We start from the raw sequence: 24,379 nt of genomic DNA, 5'->3' as shown, positions 1-24,379 counted from the left end.
GCTAATCCTGCTGTGGTTGACATTTTCTAGAAATTCAAAATAGCTTAATAATCCTAAAGGTAAAATATCAGGTGTAAGCACTTCATATTGCAGGTGTGTATATGTGAGTGAGAGTCGGCGTGTGTGTAAGAGTGTTTTTGAACATGCACGTGTGCAATTAAAGAAGGCTGATTTGGGCCCAGATCAGGCTTGGCATATTCTTTGGTCACTTTAGGACCCTTGGAAGGATTAAAACAGGATAGGTTAGATGCAAGAGCGAGGGTTTTACATACACAGAACTAACAGTACATTTTCTAAGACTATGAACAAGATAATAAACCTCAGAAAGCAGGAGAAAGAGAGGCCCAGGCATGTAACAAAACATCATCCCCTCACCATTGATAACCCAGCAGAATTAATGAGAGGAACTGTAGAGATCAAAGCTCAGGGAGGCAGGGGTGGAGGCCGCGAGGAAGGATAGGGGAGGGTGTGTGATGAGAGCCAGCCCGCCAGCACATCTGGCAGCAGAGAGATGGACGCCGTGAGTTGTTTTTGTCTGGCTGTCTGTCCTGCCACAGAGGTGAGCAGAAGCATCCCCGTGTCTCTTTTCCCGGATTCCAAAGCACCTTTGTCTCCCTCCGTTCTCCCTCCTCCTGAACTCTGTTTCTCTCTCAGTGGCCATTAACCACACTGACAGTTTGACAGGCTGGAATAAGGAAATAAAACACTTAAACATTGTTTCCTGATGTATGCATTCATCTCTTCTGCCAAACACGGATATTGAGGAGATACTTCAATTCCCCTGTCAGTTCGCTAAATGACACCTCGGCTTGGCTCACAGGCAGCGCTGGGCCCAGGTCTGAATCTCAGCAGGTCTGTATGCCTTCCAAGAGAACGGCTTCCTTTCCCCGCCCCCAAGTCTTTCTCTACCATTTGATCTTGAATTATTCTAAATGGTGAATTGGATTATGATACAAAAACTAGCTGCGTTCCAAGGCTGTTTGTGTTTTAAACAGCACTGTTAATTCTATCTCTTCACGTTTCTAACTGTTGAACTGCTGAATAGCAAGCACTCTCTAAACATCACGCCCCATAGCCCATGGAGAGTTGTGGCTTTGGATTTGCTTTTAAAAGACTTATTTCTGAAGTGTGTGTATGTATGTATGTATGTATGATGCACATGCCCATGTACATATATGTGCAGAAGCACAGAGAGGCCAGGAGAGGGCATCAGATTCCCCGAGGCTTGTAGTTCCAGGTGCTTGTGAACTGGATGGTGTAGGTGCTGGGATACCAATTTGGGTCTTCGGCTAGAGCAGCAAGCCCTGGTAACTACTCCATATCCACCCTCATATCCAGACCTAGTCGTAACTTAAAAATGAGGCACTAAATAACTAAACACTGGCTCTCTGGACAAGTACGGTAACAGGACAAAGAGTCCAGGCCACTCCAAACTATGTTAGGCCACAAATGACAGAGGCTTGTCACTGTGCAGCAAGCACTGCCAGAGTCTACACACCAGAGTCAATAACACGTAACCATTTACTTCTTCCGAGTTCTGAATTAGATTGCGAGAGATGAGCAGGTGAGGGCAGAGACGGAGGGCAATGAATGACTTTCCTGGTTCTCCATCACCACTAACATGAGAAGGAGAAAGCTCAAGGTGAAAGACGGAAGGATATAAACCCCAGACTGGCTAAGCAGCTGGGCGCACCCCAACCCCAGCTGTGTGCCTTCACCATCTTTACTGCGGACCACTTACAATGCAACGAGGTCCATTTTCTATGAAAGATGCGAAGGAGAACCCATGGGGACCCTGATACCTCCTGAGCTCACAGCTGAGAAGAGATCTTATGCTGATTGCAAGGCAACAGTTTGTTAGTGAAGGGTCTTACAGTTTGGCTCTAGAATGTTCCTCCTCGGACTCAGCAGGTGATGTTTATTATTCCCCAGCTGGTAGTGCCACTTTGGGAAACTGGAAGTTTTGGAGATGGAGCCTGGGATTGCAGACGGGGGCCACTAGGAGTAGGACTCTGCCGGCTCTTATGTCTGGGTTGTGTCCTTACTCCTCGCTTCCAGTCTGCTGCAATGAGGTCATACTAGAGATGCCGCAAATTGAGTTGCTCCACCATGTCTTTTCCACCATCCTGGACTGAAGCCCCCTGAAAGTATGAGCCTTAACAACCTTTCCTTCCTCAAGCTGTCAGTGTCAGGTATTTTGACTCCAGCAATGCTAAGTCACTAGAATTAAAAAAACAGAAAAAATGTCATGGCCTCAAGTAGATTCTCACCATGCTCCCTCCTGAACTGGGAAAGCACACTTAGCTTTGCTGACATAATCTAGAGTCACCTGAGAAGAGGCTCTTAAGGAAGGACTGTCCACCTTGGGTTGCCCTCTGCATAGGTCCTCGCGGGGGTTATGTTAACAAAGGTAGCTGACGTAGAAAGACATAGCCCATTGTCGGTGGCGCCATCCCATAAGAGTGGTGAGACAGCTGAGCCCAAGCAAGCGAGCACATAGGCATTGATTTCTCTCATATGCTTCGGGGATTTACGTTTCTGCCCCATTCTCTTTCCCACAGGGATGGACTGTGTAACCTGGAATGGAAAGCTGAAACAAGCCTCTGAATCTGAAATACCCTGAAGATGGTTCCGCCGGGGCATTTTATCACAGTGACAGATATGAAACTACACCAGTCATGATCATGCTTCCAAGACTGTCCCCATGTGTGTCGTAGAGTGGGTGCCTAGCAAATCCATGTTCAATGGATGGTCAAACAACCTTGTGATAGCAATGACCGACTCACTCTCCAAAGGATGCTCTTCAGACTTCCTCATTCACACAATCACCTGTACTCTTGATGACATTAGCAAAACAGATGAGAGATTCATGCAAAAATAAAAGATACCTCAACCATACAAAATAGTCATGAATAAATGCCAGCCTGCTTAGAGGTGAGCGTGTGTTTCCACTCATAAGCAGTCTGGGGTTTTGTTCCTGACATTCAGTGGTGTCTATCAGATTAACTACAATCATGCTACAGAGCAAGACTCTGTGCTGCTTCTTCCCTCTGTTTACCTAAACTGTTTCCCAAATAATACTTTCTTGGTTGTCAAAGGTTACCACTACAAAATGATAAGTGTGTGGCTACAGGCTCACAGCTGTAACCGTAGAACTTGGGAAGGCAATGGAGGAGGCTCCCCATTAGCTAGAGACCAACCCGGGCTGCACGGTAAGTTCTAAGTCAGTCCGGACAAGCAAGTAAGACTGTCACAATTTCTTAAGTAGGTAATGGATCAGAATGAAAATAAGTATTAAATAATTTCATCCAAGGACTAGTTTACACACTGCAAGTTAGATACACTTTTCAATAAGCCCATAACCAAACTGTTTTATCCAATGTTAGTTACAGTTATTATTTTTGGTTGGCATTTATTTACAGATGCTAGTCACAGTAATAAACACTAGTAAAGTTTCACATTGCCTGTGGTGGTAGGGAAGGGTTTGTATATCTCTTCTACAGAAGTGGAAACTGAGGCATGGCGCACATATGCTGGAAGTGGAATCACCCACACTCACTGAGGGTTAAAATCTGGAAAGGGTTCCATTCTAAATTAGCAAAGAATGCTTGCTAACACTCACGGTCAAGCCTCTCAAACCCCCCCCCCCAGAAAGGCTTTCTCCTTGGTGGTGAGCCTTAAACTGAGCTCTCCTGTGCCAAAATAATATGCAGAATGCAAGCTCAATGAATGATTTGTAATTATAGCAATGATATTACAGCTTTATTCGACAAGATTGTAGAAAGCGGTTTCCAGGAAAGTCTATAATGCACTATGAGCACATCCCCTCCCATCTCCCCTCGCCCCCTCCCACAACACCCCTTTGTCCTCCAGAACTTCTGTTCTTACCTCTACACCATCAGTACATACCATCAGTATGCAACACCACTATCTAGGACCCACAAGTGAGAGAAGACACAAGGTATTGTCTTTCTAGATGGCCTTAATTCGCTGGGTGATGTCCAGTGACACCCACTTTCATGCACATGCCCCAACTTCATTTTTCACGGTTAAAAGTAGAAACCACTGTGAGCGTGGGCTGCATTTTCACTGTTCCTCTGCTGCTGGACACGTGGGTTAGCTCCACAGTTCAGCTATTGCAAAGAGTACTGTGGTAAGCATTGATCACACAGCGGTTTCATCCCGTGAAGAGGGTACTGAATATGCCACCTGGCTCTAAAGACCATTCTGGTCACAGGGTGAGAGAGCCGTGGGGGAGTCTGGGATGGAGAATACCCCTGAGATCTGGCCCTGATGCGGTGAGATGCTCCGGGGAGGGATTCTTACCATTTGTCTAACGTTAGCCTGACTTTGGTCAGATCCACGTTCTCTCACATGATTTGGTATGGAAGAGGTAGGGGCTCTTCCGGCCTCACCTGAGCCACACTCAGAGGTGCCATATGAAAGACGCCATCCCCACACACTTTCCCTCCTTTACAACCCAGGGTTTCCCAGGAGGTTCTCTGTTTAAAAGGAGTCAGAGGAAACTCTTCATTTCCATCTTTCCCTCTGCTCTAAATGTGTTCAACAGACATTTTATGAAGGGATAGAAAGGAGTAAATGCTTCTTGTCTTCAGACCTGGAGACCGGAACAGCACCATGCATACCCTGCCCAGGAGCAGAAAACATTAGAACAGCCCAGAAACCAATACTCTGCCTCTGGCCACGTGTGCATCTTCCCTCAGTTCAAGGCTCACGAGCAGAATTCCCACCAACGACACTAGAATTTTATTGAACAATATAGAAAAGGAAAGTGCTGAGATAAAGGTGAAATGAGTGAGTGGAATTGTATCAAAACAATGAGAAAGGAAAGGGAGAAAAGGGAGAAGGGGAGAGGAGAGAGAGAGGAGGGGAGAGGAGGGAGAGAGGAAGAAAAAGAGGGAAGGATGGGGAAGGAGGAGGGAGGTGAGAGTGGAAACAGAAGGAAGAAGCTGGAATTCTGTCATCATATCTGTACCCTTCTGCAAAGTGAGAGGCTTGCTTTAAAGCAAAATCTCCTCCTTCAGCGCTCACTGATACTTGATTTCTGTGTAACTTCCTCTTCAAATAGGTTAATTACAGAGGCAATTAGGCTAGCTTCGCACAGGATGTCACTATTTCCTCACATAAATAGCACCAGAACACATGTTCCAGGCATAGAAAAATATCTGTGGAGACCAAATTTCAGAACGCGTTGGAATTCTGTCCTAGCAGGTGCTGCTGGACCCAGTGCAGGGTTGAGTCTCTTTGCTGCTATCCTCCTTGTTGGCTCAACAACCCTCGTGCCTTATTATCCACACAGAAGTCTCTCCTGTGAATGAGGGAACTTTTGCTCGAATCGCCAGAACTCACAAAGCAAGAAAATTCGTGGACCTGAGCGATGGAGCAGAGGCGAGCGAAGCCGATATGGTCTTCTTAACACGGCAAACAGCCAGCCCGACCTGCAAACTCTATTATTAGTTTACACAAATGCTCTTGTCCTACAGCCTCCTGGGTGCTTGCTTTCAGGGCTCTGTTTTACATATTCAGTCTGGGAGTGAGTGACTGCTTATATCTCTGACCACAAGTGGTTAGCAGCAGCAAGCGGCTGTTAAGATGAGCTTTCTAAAGTTTGGATGTAGGAAGCTCTGGGAAGACGGGCCCAATCTTGGTCAGGACCACGGCTTTCAAGTTAGCCGGAAACCTCTGACTGCTGATGACTGCTTGCTTGCTTCTTAAACCGAAACGAGAGGACAGAGTTAGGAGTCAGACACTGAATACACACTCACAAAAGTTAGCCTCTCCTGCCTGATAGTGGCTACTAGGATGACGAGAACAGAGAGAACCAATGTCGCTAGAAATGTGTGGTTCATTAAGGAAGCTGTCTCCAACGGCCACAATGAAAGCAAAGTCCGAGGTCCTGTCCACGGACTCACCAGTGCACACTTTACTCTTGTTTGGTCATAAATGGCCCTATTGGTGCTGACTGGATGTCTCCAAAAGCATTTGCCACTGGTCCCATGCAGTCTGAGCAACACAGCGACATCCTGGATTGCTATAATGAAAAGAACCCAAATCCTGTGGCCGGTTGCCTTCCTCGCTGGTGTGAATTACTCAGCTGTTCCCAGAGCTGAGCTAGGAGTGACTCGGTCTTCATGCCGGGATTTGAATATGGCTTTGTCTTTACTAGCAGCGGAGCCATGACAAATTACTCAGCGTTCCTCTGTCTCTGTGCTTTCTGTTCAAAGTAAACTCCAGACAGAATAACGCTATCTGCTTCATGGAGTGCTTAGCGGGTTGAAAACTGTATCCCTTACAAAACCAGGCAATGAGGTTAAGCACAAGGAAAATGTCGGCCAATGGCAACTGGCACAGCGTCCTACTATGAATAACAACGACCAGCCTGTGTGTGCACACACAGGCACAGGTACGTATACATATATTTAAGTTATTTTTTTTATTAGAAAACAGAATTTAAAGTGATGATTAAAATTCCACAGGACAAGTAAATTGAGACCTGGAAACCTTCTATCCGCCTAGAATCTTCCCACAGTTTGACAGACACAACAGTCTCTCTGAGATCTTAGCCCAGGCCTACCTGAGTGTGGAACAGCCAAGGCTGGGATGGTCTCTGTCTTACTCAAGGTGTACACAGTCAGCGCTGAAGATCAACAGACCGACGTTGAATGCTGAAAATCCCCTTCCAGAAGCCGCACTATGCCACGGGGAACTTCTCAAAGAACTTTTTTACTTGTAACAGAGAAGTGGCTAGACCTATTCTATTCAAACTTTCAGGCCTATTTCCTCTAGAGAGTTTGGTAGTGGGTGTGTAAATCAAAGAAGTCATTAGGCAAATTAGTCACTTTGACTATACTGCCTGCAAACATGGGCTTTCGTGCATGTGCATTCTCTGCCAAGGATGCACCAGAAGACGTGGCTATCAGAGTCTGTTGGAGAAGCAATAAAGGAGCTTGTCCCCACGGTACCTTGAAGGGAACAGCCAAATAAACGATGCCCGTGATTGCAGGTCACACACACCACGGATGCAACCTTCTCATCTTTTCATGTGGGGATTCCCTGCTGAGATGTCGGCTAGGACCCTCTAGGTTTTCGAATTACTGATTTTGTATTTCTAGCCACTACAACAACCAATTTGAACAGACTTCGTGGGTAACCAGATCAATAGTGTAGACATTAATTCTTACGGGGCTATGGGGGAAGGGAAGTGACTAGAACACTTAGCCTATAAAGCAGACTAGAAAAATCACTACCAGAACAGACACGGGGAACACAACAGGCTCCTTCACAGCCCAGCGCTCTTTGTACAGGCGGGGGCCGAGGGCAATTCAAATCAACTCTGATAAAGACCTGGCACCAGGTGAGGAAGGAAAGGCTATGGACATGGCTGGTCTCTGCCCTCTCACTCAGCATCTCAGAAGAAGCCCGTGTTGAACAGTCACGTACTTCTGAAATGACTGAGCAGACATGGAGGCAGAGCTCAGCGGTAGAGCTTGTGTGTGCCCTTGCTTGGCTGTGTCAGCCCCTCCCTACAAGTTCAGCACTAAAAACACGATGAGATTAAATAACCAACTCTAAAATGATGATAGCTCTCCTGAATTCTTCAGGATCTCAGGAAGATCACAGAAGTTCGAGATACCATGACCAGTCAAAGATAGGTATTAGCACGATGGCATCATCCAAGCAGTAAGATGCTGTGAGTCACCAGTAAAATAAAGTAACCCGAGAGTCCCCATTCCTCAGCCTCACTCACAAGAGTTACATATTATGATGTCTATGTGTCCTTAGTAAAAAACTTACCAGAGCAGACTGATGTTAAACTCTGTTCAGAGTTACCAAACTGCTAATTTTTTTTTGTCCAAATTTAATGTTATTTAAAGGGTGCGAACAAATGGTATCTCGCGCAACCTTATAATTGTACTTCAGTTTTTCTCCCGTTTGCGTTCCCCCACTCCCATTTTCTTTCTGATTTGTCTGTTGATGATACCGGGAACAGATAATAAGAAACTCAATTCAACTTCCGCACATAGGCTTCAGGCTCCCTTTGTGCCCTCGCCTCATCTGGAATCACCTGTGGAGTCTAGCCAGGCGCCATGCCATAGATGGGCCTCTGTGCCTGGTTCCTCTGCTATTTGAATGCCTCTGTGTACATGAGGCTCACCTTGGTGACCATTTACAATATTGAGTGGAAGAGAGAAGGTTAGAATAGTCAGCACTTCTAAGTCAACTGGCTACAAGGGACAAAATATATAGCCAAGGACAGAATTTATAGCAATAACATTTATGTATCGTGTTACTCTTAGGACAATCCAATTTATAAAGTGCCTATTGTGTATACACAAGGCACAACTGTAAATCACTACGTTAAACAGTGTCAACTGCCAAAACACAAGTTTCCACCGAAATTCTGCACACTGAGATTAATGAGGATTTTGAAAGAAAGCACGCTTTAAAAAGAAAAGACAAAAGAAGTCATCTCTGATTAATGCTGGGCGAACAGCATCCCCATATATAGGAGCAGGTGTCTGCGGTATGATTTACACACCTATGGCAAATCTCTGGTAAATATTAACCTTCCCAGAGGGTGGAGATGGCCATGGAGTAAGCAGGGAATGTGGCAGAAGCCCAGGTCTGACACCAACGTTAGCTTTCTATTTTTTTTCCTCCTCAGTGGAGAACAGATTTAAAATGAGCAAACAAAGAAAGCCCTTTTTTGTCATTTATTGGTTCACGTTCATCTTCAGGCCCTTGAAAAACCTGGGGAAGATGGCAGGGGATGCCACCTCATAGAGTTCCTTCAATATACGGTGACTCACAAAGACCCAAATCCCAATTAGAGTCTTGAAACAAGGATAGGGAAATGGCTCCATGGGTAAGAGCGAGCTGAACAAGCAAGAGGACTCGAGTTCTAATCCCTAGAACCCACCTAAAGCCAGATGCAGTACTGTCCACCAACAATCCCAGAAAGACTGGAGACTCCCCACAAACTCATGGGCCAGCTAGTCTGGTACTCACAGCAGGAAACAATAAAGACATCCTGTCTAAAGTAAGATAGAAGGTTGTCCCCTGACCTCAACAGCATGTACACACCTGCACACACTCACACAAATGCATGAGCATGAGCACACACACACACACACACACACACACACACACACACACACAGAAGTGAAACTCAAACACATGCCCACACTTTCCCTGTTTGCATTCCAGCCCACAACTTACTCAGAATGCAAATCTTATAAAACCTAAGCTTTCAGTTTCTGGATTAAAATAATTCCATTTCTCTAAATATTCCTTGACATTACTAATAGGGGATGGGCTGTGAGCGCGCCGGCGCAGCTGACCTGGACATCACTTAGGACGCAGACTGTCTGAATACCTCGAAGAGGTCTGGGCCTCTCCTTTTGCTATTTCGACAGGCCTACGGGCATGGTGGTTTCTGCCCCTTCCACCCACGGACCTTCACGGAGCCCTTGAATTGATTGCGATAAAATGATGGAAAGCTCCACCTTTTTAAAAATAGATTAGAATAACGTTTTATCTTTTACAGAAGCTTGCACCTCCACCTGCTGCGGATGACTGGCATTTCCAGAGAGACAAAGCAGCCCACAATCTTGGGTAAAGTTAAAATTAAATTGAAAAACAGGTAAAGGAATGTTTAAAAAAATTCCTGTGCTGAGTTGTGAATGGATGAACTCTGCACCGCTTCCCAGGTCCAGAGAACCAGTGTTGTGAATAAAGAAGTTAGGGTCTGGAGAGTAGAACTTCACACAGAGTGACTGAGACCCACAGATGTCCTGACTGAACCCAGAACCTGGGGTATGTCACGGTATTTCAGGGCATTGGTAGGTTTAGGTAGCATTAATAAACAATTTGGGGACTTTACTCACAACCAAGGATTTCACACATAAGAAGTTCACTTTAGTCATAAATGGAAGATTCTGGAAGTCTCTGGCGAAACAGCTCCATTCCTGAGAAAAGGAGCTCAGCTCAGGGGATTTCTGTCTGGGAGCAGAAATGGGGGAGGGGATAATACGGGGAGGCTTCCTCTTCAAACATGGTCATTCTTCAGTGAGACAGCTGGAGGTCACAAGCCAAGTCCTTAGTCACCAGCTCAGGGTCCTTAGGAAAATCAACACCAATCCACTCCCCGTCACCTTAGTCCTCACCTTGCTAAAAAGGTTTTTTTTTTCCTTACCAATATTAACAAAAAACAAACAATCACCATGTAGACTTTCAAAATCTCCTCATAGACCCCAACAACACAGCCATACATCATCTGTTTCCCCAAAACAACTCAGTGGGAAAGAATTAAGAAACTACCTGACCCTATCAACACAACCCAGAACAGTCTGTGTGCAGATCTGGCTAGTACTTTTCCACAGCACAAGGGTGCAGGGCACAGAACTGGCGGTGGACAACACTGCTTTTCGAGATTGTTTTTGGGGGACAGGGGTTAATATTGATGTCCCACATGTGGCTCTGCCCACTGACCAGTTGTGAGTGTCTATGTTAATCATGAATGTGACCTGAGAGCTGTACTGATCTACAGTACAGAGATACGAATTCAGAGAACATTGATACTATGTCCATTTAGCAATAGACTCACCACATGAGCTTCCTAGCCCTAGATTCTTAGTGGAGAGGAACTTCAGTACAAAAAAGTAGTCAGTTATTCCCATAACAATTGTGTCTTTTTGACTCTTATGGCATAGGGACCATGGTGGAAGAGGAAGCAGAAAGGTTGTAAGAGTCAGAAGTAAGGGAGAACCAGAGCAAAACAGGGTCTGCTGAACATAACAGGGCTACAATACTCAAGAACTCAGGAGAGCTGAGACTGCCTGCCTGAGATTAAGACAGGGAACACGCTAGCATCGAGTGGGGGAAGGGTCCATGGGCTAACCCCTAACTGAAGAGCTATGGACAGCTGATGGCTTCTGGGGGAAGGAGGGCCAAGTTTCTTTAGGAGTATGTCTCCAGTAGGTCGACCATGTGGTACTGGATGGTCCCACACCAACAGGAATACGGACAGCACAAACTGGCTTGACGGGATTCTGAACATTTTCAAACAGAAGACCTGAAGTTGGCAGCAGGGAGGTGAGGGCAGATCCAAGAGGACTCGTGAAGGAGCTGCAGTCAAAATGGTCCAAATGCAGTGTGCAAAATTCTCAAAGAATTAATAGGGGATCTTCCAAAAGACTTCACCATGTTTCTTACGTTACCGATACAAAATTCTTATCGAAACTATTTATTTTAATTGTGTGTATGTGGGGGATATGTGCATGTAAGTGCTGGCATTTAAGGAGGCAGGAGGTGTCAGATCCCCCTGAGCTGTAGTTACAGGTTTTGGGAGGCTCATGATGTGGATTCTGGGAACTAAACTCAGGTCTACTACAGAGTGCTAGGAGCTCATAAGGGCTGGGAAATCTCTCCGGTCTCAAGGTTCTTATTTTCAATAAAAAGCCGTGAGCTCTGCTCTATACAGAACAGAAGCAAAGAAACATGTAGGCAGCCCACTCATTTCCACCTTCAGGAACAAGAAAATTTGTCACATTTTCGGTCTCAGTTTGGATATTGTCATGTCAGCCACTGTTGCAGGGGACACTCATTCTGTCTCTTGCTCAGGAGACAGCTAGTAGCCAGCCAGCATTCTCCATTCTGGTGGAACACGGCTGGCTGTCCTCTGTTTCACAGATGCTGAATCAGTGCTCCTTTAAGACTTGCTGGCCCAAGAATCTGGAGGGGGGGGGCAGGAAATCCACAGCCCTCTATAAGTGTCCATAAAGCCTTACGCACATTCCTCTCATAGAATCTAGGGGAATTTGTTCCAAAGAGACCCGCTCCCCACACTGAAAACAAAATCCACAGATGTTCAAGCCCCTTGCCCCTTGGGGAAAAATGGCATCTGATTTGCATATGATCTTCACACATCGCCAAAAACTTTACATCATCTCAGGTGCCTGTATCCTTCAACACATGTAGATTCAGGGTAGATTTGGGCTTGTGATAATTCCAAGCTTTGGGGATTCTTAGTTTTGATTTTTAACTTTCTTGAAAGGTTTTGGAAAAAAAAAGTTTATTTCTTTGTTTCTTTTTTCATTCTGAGTCTTCTTCTCCTCCTTCCCCACATAGTTAAATAAAACAAACAAAAATCAGACACAGTGGGGCTGACTATATGTACTTACAGTGATTTTTATTGAATAGAGTGTATGTGTACATGTTTCACTGTGTTCACATGTGTGTGTGGACCAGAGGCTAGCATCCAGTTGTCTTCCTCAATCAATGATCCTCTCTTATCTGTCTATCTATCTGTCTATCTATCTATCTATCTATCTATCTATCTATCTATCTATCTATCTACTATCTATACATCTATCTATCTATCTATCTATCTATCTATCTATCTATCTATCTATCATTTATTGTAACACCTGTTCCAACACTAAACCTAGAGATCAAAATATTTATCTAGACTGTTTTTTAAGTGACTTGGAGGAATTCTCCCATCTGTGCCTCCCATGTGCTGAGGCTGTAGGCACATGCCACGGTCAGCTTGTACATGGTCACGCAAACTGGTCCCCATGCTTGTTTGACAGGCACTTTACCAATTGAACCATCTTCCCAGTCACATGGGAAATAAACCCTCATGTTTACTATTTAGCATCCACGAAGCCTTTCTTTCAATGAACCCTTTGCCTGAGGTCTACTGCCAATGCCTCGTCAATAGACAAGGTGAAGTTGCTGCTGCTGCAGGGTGCCCTGGGAGATGTCTATCTACATGGTTTCTGGTAAAGAGACTTTATAATTTGATGGATGATACCACTGAGGAAACTGGACAGCCACCTAGTGTGGGAAGTCCTTCTCTATATGTGTTGTTTTTATTGGTTAATGAATAGAGAAGTTGCTTTTTGGCCAATGGCTTAACAGAATATAGCCAGGTTGGAAAAGATATGTATAGAGAGAGTAGATTAATGGAGATAGGTTAGTTTAGGATAAAAGGGGTAGTCAGAAATACTCTTAAGCTATTGGCCAAACAGTATTGTAGTTAATACAGATTTCTGTGTGATTATTTTGGGAGTCTGTGCAGCCGGGGAATGAACAAGTGGTCTCCGTCAACAACCACCATCTTGCTACCAAAAATGACAGCAACTGATCACATGTGCTAGGCATGGTGACTAAGAGATGGACAGGAACAGAGTCGGTTATAATAGTTGATTCCGGAATTTAGCTTTGCAATTTATATTTTGCTTACGTTAACAAGCAGCATGTGTGTAAGTGTGCCTACACTCAAACAGTCTCCCAAATGTGTGCATAGCTGATTCTTATTTAATGGTAGCCAGCAATCTTTCACCTGTCCAATCCACCCACCCCAATCCATGCTGCTGAAACCACACACTATCCACCACTTCTTATATCACCACAGAGGAACTGTGTCAGCTTTCCAGTTTTTGTCTATCAAAGTGTACACAATGCAGAAATATTTATCAGGTGATAAAAAAGAGAGGCAAGGAGTTTGGGAGAGGGACAAACATGTCAAAGAAGAATTCTAATATAGTACCAATTAAACATATACTTTCATTGAAAAAATCAAAACATAAACAGATAATGTTCCCTGAGATAATCAATAAGAAACATAAGAAACATGACCTGTGTTTTATGAAGAGTGGTGCATCAGACAGATACACACACACACACACACACACACACACACACACGTTTTTGCTAAATCAGAATCTGTAGGAATCGCACCCATGCTTTCTGATTTCAGTTCCGACTGGGCTTGACTGACACAGTCATGCAGTACCTAAATGTAACTGCCCGGGTTTACAACGCTTGCCTCTTCCTTTGAACTGGATCTATAGATGCCAACAGAAAGTATTTTAGATTAAGTGAATAGATTCATAAACACCCTTGGAATATCTATCATTAAGGCTGATTTATTTTGTGTGAGCAGCAGTAACTCAAAGAAATGCCACAATATTCCAGAAATATTGCATGTTGTCATCTCCCCCGTGCAACGCAACTGCACCATGCGAGAGGGACGCTATCCATATTCTTCTGGAGCTCTGAGCAGTCACAACAGTCAACAGACCCTGAGCCACTCGAGTTTACGTGAACATCAGCACAGGCTCGACTCAGATTTATAACGCTGACAAACGGCCTTTCATTTGCGAATTTATAGTACAGTCATAATTTCTTGAGGGAGCTGAGAGGTTCATTCAAAAAATTGCCACAACATTTATCTAGGCAAAGATGATGGATATGGCCTGCAAAATTAAATGCTTTTAAAAATTAAAATCATCACGCCAAGGAAAAAGACATGTTCCTTCCTGCATTGCTCACACATTTAAGTAATAACTGCTCTCAGTGCTTGCAAGGCCTAACCAGACAGTGTGTTCATGCTTTTTAACCATATCCCTGCAGACTGTTTCTGAAGTTGTATTGTGATCTACTACACATTTCCAACATAAATTAGTCATTTTATCTTCTGATCTCTTATTTTAAACCATACAATGTGTATGTATGTATATATATACATACATACACACACACACACACACACATATATATATATATATATATTCTTAGTTGCTTTTATTGAATTTAGTTATTCACCCTATTGTATACTGTAAGGTTGACAGTATCATACACTGCAACAAACTATTATACTTTTACTACCATAAGGCATATACTTTCATTGAAAAAAATTAAAATATAAACAGATATTGTTCCCTGAGATAATAAGAATCAAGAGCACCAATGCATGAAGAAGGACTGTGCTGGGTGACATCTCTATCCTGCCTTCCTTTACACATAGGTGTAAGGGGTCTTCAACTACAATGGTGTGTGTGTGTGTGTGTGTGTGTGTGTGTGTGTGTGTGTGTGTGTGTATTATGACTCTATATGCAAATGCAGGTTTTCAAAAATAGCTCTACTGTTATAAAAGTTAGTAAAAAAGTTGATCCTGGGTTTAATCATTTAATGCAATTAAGTAAATGTCAATCTAGCAACAATTCACCTTTCTTTAACTTTGACAACATCAGTTCAAAAACCCATTCTTCCAACTGCTGGCAAAGTACTTGACCAAAGTATTTCATACATGCATATAAGGTTTTCATTCTGCTTAATCCCAGCATGATAGCCACAGTCATTAAGTCAGTGCGGTACGTACGCTTATCGGCTTGCTAACTCCTCGTGGGCAGGAACACCCTCCTCGTTATCATCTTTGGGTCAACAGCAGCCAGCACAGCACCTGGAACATATGCACAGCCCATGAATGTGCTCGAACACACTGACCCATGCTGACTGGACTCTACTGGAAGATACTGACCAATGAAATAACCATTCTTCCCCTGTAATCTTCCTATTAAAACAGCACACATCACCATTGGATGACAAGTTTACTGCAAACACTTAATTCTTATAATGGCTCATACATCTTCATTCTACTTGTAGTATAGTCTTTGGCGTTTAATATTAGTTATTCTTTAATAATTTCAGGCATGTACACAGTGTTTGGGTCACATCACCCCCAACACACACATCTTCAACTCATCCCACAATCTCTTCAATGTCCCCCACCAAATGTCAACCCCTCTTATGCTATTCTATATTGAGTCCAAAATTGGTACTACCCAAATATGCACAAATGTGGAACCATTTATGGGGCATGGTTGTGATGGCTATTCTTGGGTTGTCAACTAGACTACATCTGGAATTAACTAAAAGCCAAACAACTGAATATATCTGCGAGGGATTTTTCTTCCTTGGGTCATTTAAGGTGGGAAAACCCACCCTAAATCTAGGTCATTTGAGGTGGGAAGACTCTGCTTTAATCTGGACCACGCCTTCTGGGGACAACCTATATAAAAAACATGGAAGAAGGGAGCGCCTGCTCTTTGTCTGCTTGCCCTCACTTTTGCTGGCAAGTTCATTTCTTCACTGGCATTAGAGGCCAACACTCCGTTTGGTTCTGGTATATACCGAAGAGCAGCTGAGACATTCAGCCTGGTGGGCTGAACAACTACTGGACTCTTGGACTTTCCATAAGAAGACAGCCATTGTTGGAATAGTTGGACCACAAGCTGTAAGTCAGTCTAAGAAACCCCATAGCAGATAGATAGGTAGATAGATAGATAGATAGATAGATAGATAGATAGATAGATAGATAGATGATAGATGATAGATAGATAGACAGACAGACAGACAGATTCATTCTAGCAATTCGGTTCATCTACAGAACCCTGACTAATACAATGATTGATATTCCATGGGACACACTCCTGACCCTCTCTTCCCCGGTGGTCATCAAATGTCAATAGCTCCTAAGTTAGGGGTGGGGCTCTAGGAACCCCTCCTTCAACCAGGAAGAATGTTGACTGGCTGGATCTTCTGCGGGTCTTGCACAGGCAAGCATGGCTTCTGTGAGTTCTTGATCGCAGCAGCCCTGTGGTGTCCAGAAGACACCATCTCATCTGCCCTCTGGCTCCACAATCTTACCACACTATCTTTCCTTTGCATTGTTCTCTGAGCCTTGAGGGAGTCACTGCAGCAGGCGACTCCACAAACATCTTCTCTCTGCACTTGGACATATTGTAGATCTCTGTTTTAACCACCATCCACTGAAAAAGGAGACTTGTCGGCATGTGCCAAGAGCTGGTCTAACCTGACCCCTGGCCCAGAAGGGCTATCATCTTTTGTTTTTTGAAGATACAATTCAGATAACCATATGGTATTAAGCCCTTTAGAGTTGGGGGATCATGCTAGGTAAATTACTTTGCCCTGACAAATGCAGCTATCTGAAAAATAGAGTTTCTTTCCAATATTCTTGTCAAAAGGCAGGGGTGATTTAGCATGTACAGCATGCATCTAAGGCTGGCGTGACTTGAGGAATCTAACTGAAACAGACAGCTTCCTCCTTCAGCGTTAGGAGACGATGCCCTGCAACCTTGAGCAGTATAGGGCTATGTTTGGTTGGTTAGGGCTTTGTCTAGCCTACACTCTACCAACATGAATTGTGTTGGGGGCTTTGGTTCATGTAACAATAGCTCTACATCCATTAAAGACTGGACTCTAAGGCTATTGGTTCAACACCACCCTCCAGGATGAACTGGAGACTAAAGGCCAGCCCCGTGGACAGTGTATGATCAAATCTCAGTTCAAACTCCGGGCACTAAAAGCTGGTGTGAGTTTCTCTTTGTTGAGAATGCTCTGTTCAGACTGTCACAGGTTAGTGTCAAAAACACACCTCCTATACGGGAACCCCTATGAGTATTGCTTCCCTAGACTCTGTCTACGTCTGATCTTGGCTGCTCTGGTCTGCAGCCTCCTCTGTAGTCAACCGTGAGTCTAAGAGGTTCCTGTGAGCCCTATGAATCTTAAGAAGTTGTCAAACCTGAGAATGGTTGTGGAAATTCCTACAGTCACAGTTGGTGTCAGAAGTGAGATTCGCCTGGCTCCCTCTCACTTTGACACTGACTAACTACCTGGGCAGATGCTTAAACTCCCCCATCTCCCAGCTGTAAATCCACAAAGCGTAGGGCTTTGAAAGGTAACATACCTTAACCTTTAACTTTAAGTTTGCTTAAAGTTCTCATAGTTCAAACCCTTGAACCAGGTGATGCTTACATAGAGATTACAGCTATTGCTTATCTTGCCCTATGCAAACAGCAACCATCTCCAATTCTCCAGTAACAGATTCAAATAGAAAAAAGTTTGTATTTTGTTGCTGTTTGGGTAACATAATGTAAGGAAATAGTACAGACTTTGCTTGCTGCAAGAAGATACCCCGAATAGGAAGGACTGGAGCAGGGTGGCCCCTGTCGTGCACAGCAGTGAGCTAGTGTCTAGTTATCAATTCAGCCACTGCATTTGTGACCATATGTGACAGAATACATGGAAATGCAAATCTTCCTGACTTCTGTCCAGTGTTTTCCATGGGGAAGAAGAAGCCCCTGGAGACCATGTTGAACTAGTCATGCAGACTCCTCCCTAACACCGGCAACTCATGGTCCCCTTCAAATGAAAAACACATAACCAAGATTCAGTCTATACCCTTTCCTTATATACAACTGAATAATTGCCAAGTTCAGCTCTTCTCCCAGGCTGTGTTGAGGAGGCAGACCTTCTGTGCACCCTCAGTTACTTCAGAATGTTCTTCACCTTTCTAAAGGGACACAATTAGACAGCGTTATCTCTCCTGAGGTGAACATCCATGGTGTAGTCCACATAAAACACGGAGCTCCTAAAGTCCTCGGAGTGAGGTTGAGATCACTCATGCGGGCTCGGTGGAGGGCCCCGGCGGGATGTGGAGTGTGACTGGGACCATCCTCTGTAGCACTAGATTCTTTTCAGAAAACATGGGCACCCATGTCCCCACATGACCAATGTGGCTTCATGTCAAAGTCATTTGCTCACTGAGACACTAATTGTCAAAGTATAGACAATATGCTAACTTCTATCTATTCCCAGTGACAAGGAGATGATAAGGCACACTGGGTTCTGTCATCTCTAAGTATTGTTTTTTTGTAGCATATATTTCCTGGCTACTGAGAGTTTGACCATGCTCCAGTGAGTATATAGGCAACACAAATTGGACCTTCTTATTTGTTTGTTTTTTATCTGTTCTTCTCCTTTTGTTGTGGGGGGAGGGGGTCACAAGGGTGAGGATGGAACTGGGAGGACTTGGAAGTGAGTGTGATTGGGGTGCATGATATGAAATTCCAAAATAATCAATAAAAATAGTATGCTAAAGAAAAATAGGAAACCCAACAACTAAAAACAGGAAAAATAAATGCCTGGTGTGTGTTAGGATAAACACCTTTAATCTTGACACTTGTGAGAGACAGAGGCAGGTACATCTCTGAGTTTGAGGCCATCCTGGTCTACGGAGCGATTCTCAGAACAGCCAGAGCTACACAAAGAAACCCTGCCTTAAAAAAAAAAAATAAATGAATAAATAAACAAATAAATGTATCTTATATATAATAAGCACATATTAATATATCATTTAACTATAATTATAAAAATAAATATAATTAAATATCTATTCAATATACTATATATTAAATTTATAAATATAGAAGAATATAATTTTATAATTAACTATTATGTATAATTTCTATGTTTTATGATACATGATATATATATATAACAAATATAAATAATAAATGTATATGACACTGGAATGTATATAAATATATATGTATATGTCTCATTCTTTTCAGCTAGAGTACTGTAGTATCACAGTCAAACCCTTACTCAGGAGACCCTCTCAGCTGGAGTTTGATGCCCCCTGTCTACTCCTACTGTACCTAATGATATGGAATTTATCAAGTTGCACTTAAACTACACAGGATTGATGCCTGCCTCTTCCATAAACACTATATAGGAAGAAAGTGCACCCCAGATTCCCAGGTCTGGTACAAGTAGAAAGATCCAGGTTCAAGACGGCCTTCCACTACATAATGAGTTCAAGGCAGTCCTGCAATGTGAGTAGGCCTGGCTCTCATGAGTGGTTAGCTGGGTAAAAGACTTGACTATCACACAGGTTATGTGGGGAGGCTTAGCCTAATCACATCTTGCAACAAGCCAAGTCTGCACTATTTCCTCCTGAACGTTAAAGTACACAGACTGTCCCCAGCTCGCTCGCCTGTGACTTACGATGTTTTGACTTTATGGTGACATGGAAGCACACTTCTACAACTATTCTGCTTCTCACTTTGAGTGCGGTATTCAATAAATCACACGGAATGCTCCACGCTAGTATAAATTAGGCTTTCTGTGAGTTGTTTGCCCAACTGCAGACTTAATGTAAGTTTCTGATTAACACAGGCTGGGCTGCATTCTGATGTCGCGGTGGTGAGGTACGCCCCTAACACTGGATACCGTCAACTCCCAATGAAGCCTCTTGGAGATCAGGGATGTGTATGCTGTGGAGGGGAAGGTATTCTCAGTCAAGAGGAAGAACTGAGCTGGAACTGAGGATTAAGAGCCCACGATGCAACCTGCAGTGCTGGATACATTTTAGATCAATCATGACGGCAACTATTCCAGTCCTTGAACATGTCTTGATGAGCAGGTTCTGGTGGGTTGGTTCCATATAGGCACGGCAGCAAACAAGCTGGCGATTGGCCATCTGAGAAGTTCCCTCAAGATACGGGTGCTCTGGGTACCTTTCTACTAGAGATTTTGCGCAAGTTTCCATATGTGGCTCCGTATAATATCAAGTCTATTTAATAGATGAGGTGTAGAGAGGCAATAAAATTCAATAGTTATGTTTCAAGTAGTGATAGCCACAAGATGGGATTTAAGTACAAGGCCATGACCTCGTCAATGACCTTTCTCTTGGGTCTATGAGATGCAGGTTGGTGGCCAAGTGCAATCTCCTTAAGCTTAAATCCCAAATCCTTTATCAGCCTCATGAGCCCAGGGTAGACAAGGAGAAGGAGGAACTAACAGACAAATGGATGAGCTGACACAGAGTGGGCTTTATTTTTACTACTGTTTTGATTTTGAGGTAGGGTCCTATGTGGCACAGGATGGCCTTGACCTGCTGATCCTCTCACCTCTGCCTCCAGGATGCCAGGATTATTGGCATGCACCAGGCTCAGCTTTGTGTGGTTATGGGGATGAATCCCAGGGCATCACACAAGCCAGATAAGCAGCTACCAATGGAGACATGCCCCTGTCCTGCCGGGACATTCACACTGTAGACCAGAAGGGTGGGGGTGCTGGAGGGAGGACGGACCATGAGCACGTGTCCATTCTTCTTTGTGCTTTAAAGTAAAAGTAGATGAAATTGAAGCCTTTAAATGTGTCATGAAGTTACAATATTTCACCAAGACTTTTCCTACTTAAATTATTCAACTTGATGTTCAAGTCATCTTTCTCGTTCCGCCTTCTCTTACACATACAGGGCCCCTTTATTCCTGTGCTATTGAAAATGACACCAGATACCACTTATCACTGAAGACCAACCAAGAGCATCAATTCTCTTAGAATCCATAGGAAAGGTGGTCACTTATAGTCTACAGCAGCCGAAAACACTTTTCCTAGTCTTTCTTATGAAATCCTCCAGAACAATATATGACCTTAAACGGTAAAATTTGAGGCACTGTAGAAATTTGTCTAAATCAAACTGTTAAGACATGGAATTTAGTTGCTTTGACAAATCCCAAGAACTTTCCCATTTTCTGTCTAGTATGGAGGGAAAGATGCACATATGGAGGGAGTCATGTACACATGGAGAAAGCCATGTACACATGAAGGGAGCCATGGACACAGGGGGAGAACCATGTACACATGGAGAGAGACATGGAAACAGGGAGAGAGCCATGCTCTCTACATCCTCTATGCCCTCTATGCCCTCCATGTCCTCCATGACCTCCGTGATATTCCTGCTATCCATGCTGTCTTGAAAACTGGTTGACACCAGTAGAATCTGTGTGTCTGCTCTGCCAGCTCATTAGGAGACATCACTTGAAGCCACAGATTAACGGTTTCCAGTTACAGAAAGGAGGAACAGGAACAATAAGCAGCAAGGGAGAGACTCTGCATGAGACATAGAAAAGTAGAAATAACCACAAGAGGCTTCAATGTTCATCATAGCTACTCAGCTAGGTGCTGAGCTATGGCTTTGCACATATTATCTGATGTGGTTCCCAGAATCACCTTTTGACAGAATCCCTCTCATTTAATCCATCTTACCATTGAGAAAAGGGCACATAGAATTAAGAAAAATGTACAAGGTCACACACTCTCATAGCTCTTATGCTCCCCCATCAACTATACCCAAGGGTTCAAATGACATACCATATATAAAAAAACAAGCAGAAGAAAAAAATTATAGAACTGTCATGTAGTAGAGGTTCACAGAGTAGTGAAGCCAAAGTCAACTAAAATATAGAAAAAGGATTCTGACTTTAAAAAAAAAAGTGTATTTGTGAAGTCATGAGACTTGTGCAGGCAAAGAATGCCACGAAGGGAGTAACTCCTCTCTCTGTGTGTGTGTGTGTATGTGTGTGTGTGTGTGTGTGTACATGTGTAGCCACTGGAGGTTGACTCCTGGAGTTTTTGTTAATCATTCTCAACCTCAAGATTGGAGAAAAGCTCTCTTCACTGAACCTGGAGCTGTCCAGTTGTCCAGCAAACTCTGGGGATGCCCCGTCTCTGTCCATAGCCCTGGACTGCAGATCTGTGTAACTACAACTGGTTTTTATATGGATGCTGAGGCTCAAATTCAGGTCCCTCTGTGCACCGAGCACTTTTCTGGCTGGACCATCTCCCCAGGCTCATTCACTCACTTCATTTTACAGGTGAGGTAAGTACACCAAGAGCAGCAGTGGCCTGGGCTGGAACCCAAAGTCTCTATCTTGAGTTACCGTTCCTTCCTTCTACTGTTTCTGGAATACTCTCAGAGCAGCCATTGGATTCCACTCTCACTGAAGTGCGGTCTTCTGCCTCATGTGGGGTCCTCATATTGAAATGTGAGACTTAATTGCACACACCCCATCCAGCTGCCTGAGAACAATTGCCGCACATCTATACACAGCCCCTTCCTGGTGCCCAGTAGGCACTTGCTATGAAGACGACAGCAATCACACCTTTGGAAAATAAGGCACTCGGGACGTAGACAGCAAAGAAGAGATGCCAGGGCAGTTAGCAGCATCTGAGATGCACCAGCCTCCATGTCTAGTTCCTTACTCTCCTAAGCGTGCCCTCCAGACACAGAATGAATCTGGAGAGTTACAGGGAGTGTTCAAAACTGTTTTACTACAAACGCTGGAAGTAGAGGCCGGGGCTCCCACTCCTAGCTCCATCATGAGGTGTTCGGAGCCTGGAGACCAGATCATGTCCTGAGACTCACAGTCCCCGCTGTCACTGATGTGAGTGTGATAATAGTAAAGCATATGTGTTTTGCAATGCAAACAGCCTTAAATCTTAAACTGATTTCCTTAGGTGGGAGACACAGAGACCAAGTCCTTAGCCCTGTCCGTGGCTCAGCCCGCCACTCACTCAGGAGATCTTAACTCATCAAGGAGGAGCCGCGGTACAGCTTTAAAATGACTTCACTCCCATATTTACATATTTTTAATAGGGCTATGATGAATCTCCTTCCGCTTGACTCCTATTTTGAGCTGTGATATTTTAATCTCCATTCTTGCTGCAACTTAGCAGATGAATGTGCACTGTGACAGAGCTCAGAGGAAATCGTATAAATAAAGCGAAGTGGAGCTATGACATCCCACATTTTATAGCTTTTTTATTGTAGCTGGAGCATAAACAGAGCACAGCTGTGTTATACTTACCGCTGTGCGTGCTCCCTCCATCTTCACCCCCTACTGGTCTTAAAAAGACAGTGCTCTTATTTAGAAAGCGTCAACTATGAGGAGCAGTCCCCAGTGGGCCATCCTCTGCCTCAGAGCTTCCCCGTCAACTGGTGTCTCTGGTCACACACGGAGCTCTGTCTTCTCAGGGTCTCACCTGACTGAAGACTGTCAGTATATCTATGACAGCCTAGGCTGGACCCGAACCAGAGCTCCGAGCTGTCACCTGCTGTAGGATGTCCCCTCACGCAAACCGGGATGTCTCTTTGGCACATGCCACGCCCACAGGCACATTCGCAAGTGCACCTCCAGGGAAATAGGGGACAGGAAAGCAGCTTGGGAGCCTTTACCAGAGGACTCTCCTCAGGAGAAACCCTGTCTGCAAACTCTAAAGTGCTCTGATGAAATCTGGACAGGCCAGGGGAGTCAAGGGGAGCCATAAGCGTGGCACTGACTACCATAACAGCTCTACTGGCTCTCGGCACCGTAGGCTTTAGAAATGGCCATGGTGTCTCCAAGGAGCAACAGAGCATAGGCTTCATCTGGACCCTGACAATAAAGGGGTGAAGTCACATGATGGATGAGCCCATGTGGTTGCAAAGCACACTCTGCAGAAATGGAGGGAAGTCACATGGTTGAAGAGTCCAGTCTGTTACTGGATCTAAGCTGAGCTTATCTCAGACTTCTGAGACCTTCCATTTGGGTCGAAAGGAGTAAGCAGCGTTGATGGAACCCTAGGATCCAGTACTGTCAACCCTGGGTCAGGTTTTGAAGATCACTATGATAGTCAAAAACAATAAAGCCAAAAACCAAAATTTCTGGAGACACATGAAGAGGATCACCCCACCATGCCTGACTCAGAGGCCCAGCCACTACTCTATTTATTTCCTTTGCGGTGTTATCATTGTTGCCCTTCCCCAATCTTTTCTTAAGCTCTTGTCAAGCTGCCTCAAATTGAGTTTTGTCATTTGCAAATATGTATTTTTCTCTTTCTGCTGTGTGTATGCACACACATCCACACACATGCATGAGTG

At 44.2% G+C, this 24,379-nt stretch overlaps 1 protein-coding gene across 2 annotated transcripts in view; it reads right to left on the bottom strand.

The window, feature by feature from the left end:
- Positions 1–24,379, bottom strand: part of Sox5 (SRY-box transcription factor 5) — a 982,978-nt gene that overhangs the window by 753,274 nt on the left and 205,325 nt on the right. For both annotated transcript variants that reach the window (XM_048432629.3, XM_048432630.3), the window contains exon 3: positions 15,191–15,271. The gene's annotated coding sequence lies outside the window, so the exon portion shown is untranslated. The remainder of the gene's footprint in view (positions 1–15,190; positions 15,272–24,379) is intronic.

Source organism: Myodes glareolus, chromosome 3 (assembly GCF_982192425.1).
Source record: "Myodes glareolus chromosome 3, mMyoGla1.1, whole genome shotgun sequence".
Classification (NCBI taxonomy): domain Eukaryota; kingdom Metazoa; phylum Chordata; class Mammalia; order Rodentia; family Cricetidae; genus Myodes; species Myodes glareolus.
The sequence above is the reverse complement of the archived record's forward strand: the minus strand, read 5'-3'. Positions and strand labels throughout refer to the sequence as shown.